The 8,758-nt window shown below is 44.7% G+C and overlaps 1 long non-coding RNA gene across 1 annotated transcript in view; it reads right to left on the bottom strand.

The window, feature by feature from the left end:
- Nucleotides 1-3,293: 3,293 nt before the first annotated feature.
- Nucleotides 3,294-8,758, bottom strand: part of LOC106807329 — a 6,893-nt gene continuing 1,428 nt past the window's right edge. The window contains exon 2 of the long non-coding RNA XR_001393649.1: nt 3,294-3,338. This is a non-coding gene — a long non-coding RNA (uncharacterized LOC106807329). The remainder of the gene's footprint in view (nt 3,339-8,758) is intronic.

Raw genomic sequence — 8,758 nt, 5'->3', positions numbered from 1 at the left:
GCTACGAGAGTGCTGTATTGGCCAGCAATGAATTCGGAAATTCGCGATTTCATTGTTCATGTGGAAATCTGCAACTCGATGCCCAGAAGCAGCAGAAGGAGACGTTAGTGCCACATGATGTGCCTGGTAGGCCATGGGCTACGGTGGGAACATGCTGTGCTATATCGATGGGTTGAATTACCTCGTCACTGCGGATTACTACTCAAACTTTATTGAGGTAGATTATCTGGAGGATACCAGAGCAGAAACGGTTGTCACGAAGCTAAAGGCACAGTTTTCACGACACGGGATACCGGATTCTGTCGTGAGTGACAACGGCCCACAGTTTTCGTGTGATTGTTCGCGAACTTTAGCAGGAAGTGGGTTTTTGAGCATAACACCTCATCTCCTCGATATCCGCAGAGTAACGTAAAGTGGAAATGCGGTGAAGACGATCAAGAATCTAATTATGAAGTCGAAGATGGCAAAATCTGATCCTTACCTGGCTATTCTGGACTTCAGGAACACTCCAACCCAGGGAGTAGGATCGTCGCCAGCACAAAGAATCTTTGGTAGGCGTACAAAGACGTTGCTACCCACCACTGCAGCTCTACTCAATCCCCGAGGTCTACTGCATGACTGCGGGGAGAGGATCACCCTACTAAGCACAGAGGCAGCAGATTATTATAATAAGTCTGCAAAAGATCTAAGAGAGTTGTCGCAAGGTGATGTAGTACGGGTACAGCCTGCCCCAGGGGGAAAAAATGGGTTAAGGGTTGTGTTACCATACAAGGTGACGGTGTTGGCCGAGATTACGTGGTACAGACCAACACTGGGACTTATCGTAGGAACCGTGTCCATTTGAGGCGATCAGCAGAGAGAGCGGACAACTCTGCTCACCAGCAACTACAGAAGTCACGGCTACAGAAGCCGAGACAACTGAGAGTCCGGCTGTTCAACCGGTGCAGAGACGACTGGAGAGTCCTGTCTCAGCTGAGCGACCGACAGCTGAGCCAACTGAGCCACCGAACACTAGAGAAACAGGAGCAGCATTCGGCGGCCACCACCAATGACGTCCATCAGTCCAGCCAGAACCAGATCCGGGCGGACGTAAGAAACCAAACGTTATGGGGACGAGTAGATAGCAAAAAGCTACCACCTGTAAATATAATGGTGATGTGGTAGTGACATTAAAGAATAAGTAACGATGTATAGTGTAACGATTGTGAGCTATCTTTAGTATGAATTTGTAAAAGGGCTAATGTTGTTTATTTTATATAATTTGGTTGATAATGCCTTGAACCCATTCATCTATTTTCTCATATTATAACGTCTCTACTTTATTTGGCATCTATATCACTGTACATCGTACGTGTTATTTTATAAAGAGGAAGGATGTCACAACACATGTTGTTATAAACAAACACCTGAGCGTTTGTTACGCCGACGCCACCTGTGTGAACTATAGGAGGCTTAGCATATATAGGCCACTGCCATGGGGCAGTAGGCCTCTTCTTACTTGTGGTGCTTAACCTGTATCCACCGGTGCTCGATATAAAGCATGGTGTTCTAACATAACTCTAAATCAGTACGTGTATCAGTATTGTAACACTGGTAACACATGCATAACAGTCACTAAGCCGCGCGTAGCGCGGGTTCCAGCTAGTCTATGAATACATTACTGCTCTGGCTTCTGTTGTTGCTGCCGCCGCCGCCGCCGCTGCGTGCTACTAATACTATTATATTACTACTATTACTACTACTACTACTACTACTACTACTACTACTACTAACTACTACTACTACTACTACTACTACTCACTACTACTACTTCTACTACTACTACTATTACTAACTACTACTACTACTACTACTACTACTATACTACTACTACTAATACTAATACTACTATATACTACTACTACTAACTACTACTACTAATACTAGCTACTACTACTACTACTACTACTACTACTACCAGGAGTAAGATAATATAGGAGTCTATAGATCCTATATTATCTTACTCCTGCTACTACTACTATTACTACTACTATACTAACTACTACTACTACTACTACTACTACTACTACTATATACTACTACTACTACTACTACTACTACTCATTATTATTATTTATTATATACTACTACTACTACTACTAACTACTACTACTACTACTACTACTCTACTACTCTACTTACTACTACTACTACCGCTGAGAGGTGGTCTATGTCCCCCGAGGTACTGCCCGGAACGTACCCTGGGTACGGTTCGTATAGCGGAACGTACCCTGGTACTATCTAATATGCCGGCCCGTACCTCGCCTACTCCACTAACAAGTCTAGGGAGTCGCCTACGCCTACTCCCTAACCCTAACCCTAACCCTAACCATATCAGATAGTTACCAAGGGTACGTTCGTTACCGGACCGTACCCAGGGTACGTTCCGGCGTACCCTGGGGACATAGACAGCCTATGAGGACTACTACCACTGCACTACTACTAGCTACTATGGCTACTAATGCTGGCTACTGCTGCTACTGCTGCTATTCTGCACTACTGCTACTATTGTCACAAGGGCTTCTACTATTACTACTTATTACTATTATTACTATTATTACTATTAATTAATTCTACTATTACTACTTTTACAAAAAAAAGGATATCCTGTTACTAACATAAAATTTTCTGTCTCGGTATATTCATTTCTATATAAAACACTTGTACACACCTTCTAATCCATTGTTTTTTCTCTTTTCAAATTAAGGCTAATATAATACACGGAACTCGCTTAATCACGATTATTTTTTGTTTGGCCCGTCAGTTTCCGTACTAACGGGGTGCGACTGTAGTAATGAATTGTAGTTAATTGAATGAGGTGTTTAGGCTTTGCAGTAATTGTAATCTATTTGTGAACAATTTAACGTTACTAAAGTTCTTAATTATACATATAACCCTATATAAAACACTTTGTACACACCTTGTGATCCATAATTTTTTCTTTGTTAATTCGGTGCTAATATATGTTGAATGGTTAATGCGAAACCCGCTTAATACAATTATGTTCTTTGCGCCGTCAGTTTTCTACTAACGGAGTTCTGACTGTAGTAATGATTCTTGAAAAAATGTAGGCAAACGCTTCGCAGTAATCGTTTATATACTCCGCACGTGGTGTAGGGAACGTATTGTTTTCGCGCCGTTTGTGTGTGCGTGTGTGCGTGTGTGTGTGTGTGTGTGTCTGTGTGTCTGTGTGTGCGCAGCGTGCGCGCTGTGTGCCGTGTGCGTGTGTCTGTCTGTCTGCTTCGATATTTTTGGCAACCGTTAGAGGTAGAAACTTCAAACTTTGTCCAGAGGTGGACCTTAAGGGGGCGGTAAGAACCCCTATTGATTTTGAGAGGGGGCGGCGCCAGGGTATTTTGCTAGGGGGGCGAAACCAGGTGGCGTGTACTGGAGCACGCGCAGGGGGGGTCTGGGGCTGTCCCCCGATATTTTTTTTAAAATTAGACCCCCTCAGATGCGTTTTCTGCGCGAGTAGGGGGGGTCCGGATCTCCTGGACCCCCCTGTACACGCCCCAGATACCGTGTGCGCTTGCACTGACGGGTGGGGTCCAGGGGGTAGATTCATGATTCATCAAGCTGCGTACGCAAAATATTTTGCGTAAATCTTGTGTACGCAATCGACGTTGCTTAGTTGCGATTCATCAACACAGCTATTTAGTAATTTTCGTACGATTTCGCGTACGCCCAGCGAGGCCGTTTTAGGTGCGATTCATCAAGCTAAAATTTACGTAAACATTTGCGTAACTTTAGCACGAGCTGACCAGCGTGCCGTAAACCAACTCGCGAAATTTTTCGGCAGGTGTTTCGCAGCATACCGCAGCCATGCATTATTTTATTGAGAAAACATTATAAAATTACTACTCACTAAAAATAAATAAATTATTACTATACTACACAGACAGGCGGCGCCCTTTTGACGCTTTTTTCGTCATAGCTTGGCATTGTTTTTCGTTATAAGCGAGTTCGTAGTTAGCCGTGTACGTGCGCACGCCCGTACGCACTTGTACGTGCACACGCACGCCACTTGTACGTGCACACAAGCACGCATGTGTACGTACACAGCACGCACGCACGCCCGTGTACGTACGCAAGCACGACGTGTACGTGCACACGCCAGCACGTGTACGTGCACACACACACACGCACGCACGCACGTGTAGCGTGTCGCTGCTTTCATCGAGTGTTGAACACAATCATACAAACGAAAATGAGGACAACTAAATAGATAGATAGATAGATAGATAGATAGATAGATAGATAGATAGATAGATAGATAGATGGAAAAATATATAGGGTAATTGATAGATAGATATGCGCTGAGTGCGAGCGTGCAGGTGGGGGATTCCACAGCCAGCGCGTGTGCCCTGGCGAATCCACTGCAAGGTTACGTGACAGACTACTGTATCCCTTAGCCTGTGGTTGCGTGTTTGTAAGTCTACAGACAGCGCACCTAGCGGAATTGAACTGAATCGTGCATGTTTTCCAGGAAGATTTTCCGTTAGATTTTCTAAATATGTTTTTTTTTAACGGCGACGGCGGCGCGGTGATTGCTGCTGCTGCTGCTGCTCCTGCTGAAAATGCTACTGCTGCCGCTGCTGCTACTGTTCCTGATTTTACTACTGTGGCTTCAGTGAATACTACTATTACTGCTACTGTTACTGCTACTGCCTACTGCTACTGCGTGCGCACCCCCACACAAACACGGACGTACACACACACACACACACACACACACACACACACACACACACACACACACACACACACACCGACACCGACACCGACACCGATCTCTTATTATTGCGATCTATATAAAAAAAAAATTATATTCAATTTAATATTGTGCGCTGCTAGATCTACCTACAAGGCGCAACAGGGTAACAGGGTATACACTGGCTTATTTGAGTAATTCTATATAAACGGTCTAGTAACAATGGCGCCAGTCATCATTGCTTTCATCACACGCGATTCTAACAGAACAGTTCGCCCGTCCAGCATACTGCCATTCTAACAGCACATTTATATTATGAATCGTGTAATTGTTTTTGTGCAATGGAAATTTTGATGTATTGGCCTGTGGATAATATGCGTGGCGCGAAAAATTCCTTCAAACATTCGTATAACTCTCTCACACATTTCACGAACATGGTCGTAGGAACATTTACTAACTTCGATTATATTCGCGCGCCCACGAAAATCATGCAGCGGAGAAATGCGTGTCGCTGAAACGACAAACTGATGAGGGATGAATGCACTGATTAGGACAGAACCTTTCTAATACATTATCTCGATTCTCAACATCAGATCTTCTTGTGACCTTTTCGATAAAATCAAATACGCAGTAATGCCGCGTAGTGAAAGAAAACAGCCTGTCCATCGACGATCACGATGAGTTAGTAACGCACAGGAGCTGTGTAACATTACTCCAATAAGTGCTTGTTAGATGTTGAAATATCTCATTTGTGTTATATCAAACATGTCATCAATCGTATTATATTATCATGTTATTTCAAACTCGTTTAGGGGAAATCTAGCCACCAGAAGATTTAACAAGGTTTTGCTAAAGACATCACGTGCACGTAGCAGCTACACATGCGCGCGCGCGTGTGTGTGTGTGGGGGGATGTGTGTTGTGCGTACGAGCGTGCGTGTGTGCGTACGAGTGTGCGCGCTCGCCTGAGAGTGTCCGTATGTGTGTGACATCGGCATTAGGTACAGATCTTGGATTCGACAATATCTCTACTGGAAGCCAAGCATTGAAGCGATGAATTATGAATACCCCCCTAGGACACACACAGAGAACGATCGAGGGTGTGGGGCGACGGGGAACACTTCACATAGTGCGTCGATTATATAGGCGCAGTCGATGGTATAGAAAATTATATTCGGTTATCTCATAGCATTTAATAGTCCGTTTTCTCTCTGCTGTGTTCACCCGCTGCATGTTTATTGTTATGGGAAATTAAATTCCTAATGTAAGCACTGCTGCATGAAAGCTGGCAAGAGGATGAAGAGAGAGAGAAAAGAAGCGAGTAAGAGGAGGATCGAGAGAAAGAGTACGTGAGCATAGAGAAAGCGCGCGATAGCTAGTAAGGGCCAGAAGAGATGAGTGAAGGAAACAACAGAGAGAGAGCAAGACCGATAGAGAGAAACGGGGAAAGAGAGAGAGAGAAAGAGAGAGAGAGAGTGAGAGAGCAAGAGAGATAGAGAGATACGGAGAGAGAGAGAGAGAGAGAGAGAGAGAGAGATGGAACAAGTGTAAGCGAATGAGAGAAGGACAAAGAGAGCGTGTCAGAGAGTGAGAGCGCTTGAAAGCTGAGGTGAAAGTGAAAGAGAGTTGGAAAACGAGATGCTGAAATAGAGAAGAAGAGGAAGAAGAAGAAGAAGAAGAGAGAGAGAGAAAGAGAGAGAGAGAGAGAGAGAGAGAGAGAGAGCTGCCTGTACTAGGTTCCTTATATGACACATACCTCGGATTATTGTTTGGTTTATAGCCTTGGGAACATAGGAATTCAGCTTAGCTCGCACTGTACATTTCATGCATTGATTCCTCACTGTATACGAAATGCGGAAGCGTCTTTCTAGTACCGACTCTCATACACAGGCAGCTGATGCAATATATTAGTTACGCACTGTAATCCAATGGACATCGATGATCTCACCCTTGGACAAATTGATAGGTTTACTTTATGTATTCGTTATGGTATCAACGGCATGACGATGAGTCGGGGGAGAAAGCATTGCAAAAATATAAGCGCATATATTCAGAGTATTTGATCGTGGCAATAACACGACTCATCGGGATCATTCAAACTCTCCACTCTACGCGTTCACGCCCCCTTTATGTTATCTACTTATTTAAAACATCATGGGCGCGCGAAGGTACACACACACACATACGCACACACATACACACACACATGCTCTCTCCGATTTCTCTCGTGCTATTCCTTTTCATCTCCGCTCTTGCGCACACCTTCACTTTCTTCCTCCTCCCTCCCACTCATTCCATCTATACCCCTCTATATTTCTAGTCTTCTCGCACGCTGGTTTTTTCTTTACCAAATTGTTTCTACCCTCTCCCACTCCGCGCTTTGTATGTGCGTTATAAGGAAAATAATGCGCGCCGCTCCTTCAATGCCTCGGCATCGCAGCACTGGTGAGTATTGCTTAGCAACTGAGTAGAGTGAAACCACGATAGGAAGAGGTGAGGGACACAATCTGATTTTTCGCTCGCCTTTAAAAGTCGTTTGGCGAAGGCGATTAGCCATTGCGGTTGAAATACTGTACGTAGATGGCTTTCGAACCGTTTTGATGACTTTGTTAAGAGCACAGAGTCACACATGACAGGACATTCTGGCAATAGTATCCTGTACCGTACTGTGCGTTGTGCGTACATATCCAGATGAGAGACCGGATACCAGAGAAGCGTCGCCTGAGAGGTGTTGATCCTGCCCGCTAAGCGCGAATCTTGCGCGCAGTTCCGCGGCAAGGCGCACGCGATGGTGTTGGCCGAGATTACGTGGTACAGACCAACACTGGGACTTATCGTAAAAACCGTGTCCATTTGAGGCGATCAGCAGAGAGAGCGGACAACATCTGCTCACCAGCAACTACAGAAGTCACGGCTACAGAAAGCCAGAGACAACTAGAGAGTCCGGCTGTTCAACCGGTTCAGAGACGACTGGAGAGTCCTGTCTCAGCTGAGCGACCGACAGCTGAGCCTACTGAGCCACCGCTACACGTAGAGAAACAGGAGCAGTCATTCCGGCGGCCACCACCAATGACGTCCATCAGTCCAGCCAGAACCAGATCCGGGCGGACAGTTAAGAAACCAAAACGTTATGGGGACGAGTAGATAGCAAAGAAGCTACCACCTGTAAATATAATGGTGATGTGGTAGTGACATTAAAGAATAAGTAACGATGTGAGTTTAGTTGTAACGACGTTGTGGTAGCCCTAGATCTTTAGTATGAATTTGTAAAAGGGCTAATGTTGTTTATTTTATTATAATTTGGTTGATAATGCCTTGAAACCCATTCATCTATTTTTCTCAATTTATAACGTCTCTACTTTATTTGGCATCTATATCATCTGTACAACGTACGTGTTATTTTATAAAGAGGAAGGATGTCACAACACATGTTGTTATAAACAAACACCTGAGCGTTTGTTACGCCGACGCCACCTGGTGTGAACTATAGGAGGCTTAGCATATATACGGCACTGCCATGTGGCAGTAGGCCTCTTCTTACTTTGTGCGTGCTTAGACCTGTATCCTACCAGGTGCTCGATAATAAAGCATGGTGTTCTAACATATATCTAAATGCAGTACGTGTATCAGTATTGTAACACTGGTAACACATGCATAACAGTCACTAAGCCCGCGCGTAGCGCGGGTTCCAGCTAGTCTATGAATAATTACTGCTCTGGCTTCTGTTGTTGCTGCCGCCGCCGCCGCCGCTGCTGCTACTAATACTATTATATTACTACTATTACTACTACTACTACTACTACTACTACTACTACTACTACTACTACTACTACTACTACTACTACTACTACTACTACTACTGCGGTTTAGGTTTAGGGTTAGGGAGTAGGCGTAGGCGAGCTCCCGTAGACTTGTAGGTGCGAGATAGGCGAGGTGACGGGCCGGCATATTAGCATAGGACCAGGCGTACGTTCCGGTATGACCGAACCGTTTAACCCGCAGGGTACGT

The sequence above is a fragment of the Priapulus caudatus genome, unplaced genomic scaffold (assembly GCF_000485595.1).
Source record: "Priapulus caudatus unplaced genomic scaffold, Priapulus_caudatus-5.0.1 Scaffold208, whole genome shotgun sequence".
Classification (NCBI taxonomy): domain Eukaryota; kingdom Metazoa; phylum Priapulida; class Priapulimorpha; order Priapulimorphida; family Priapulidae; genus Priapulus; species Priapulus caudatus.
The sequence above is the reverse complement of the archived record's forward strand: the minus strand, read 5'-3'. Positions and strand labels throughout refer to the sequence as shown.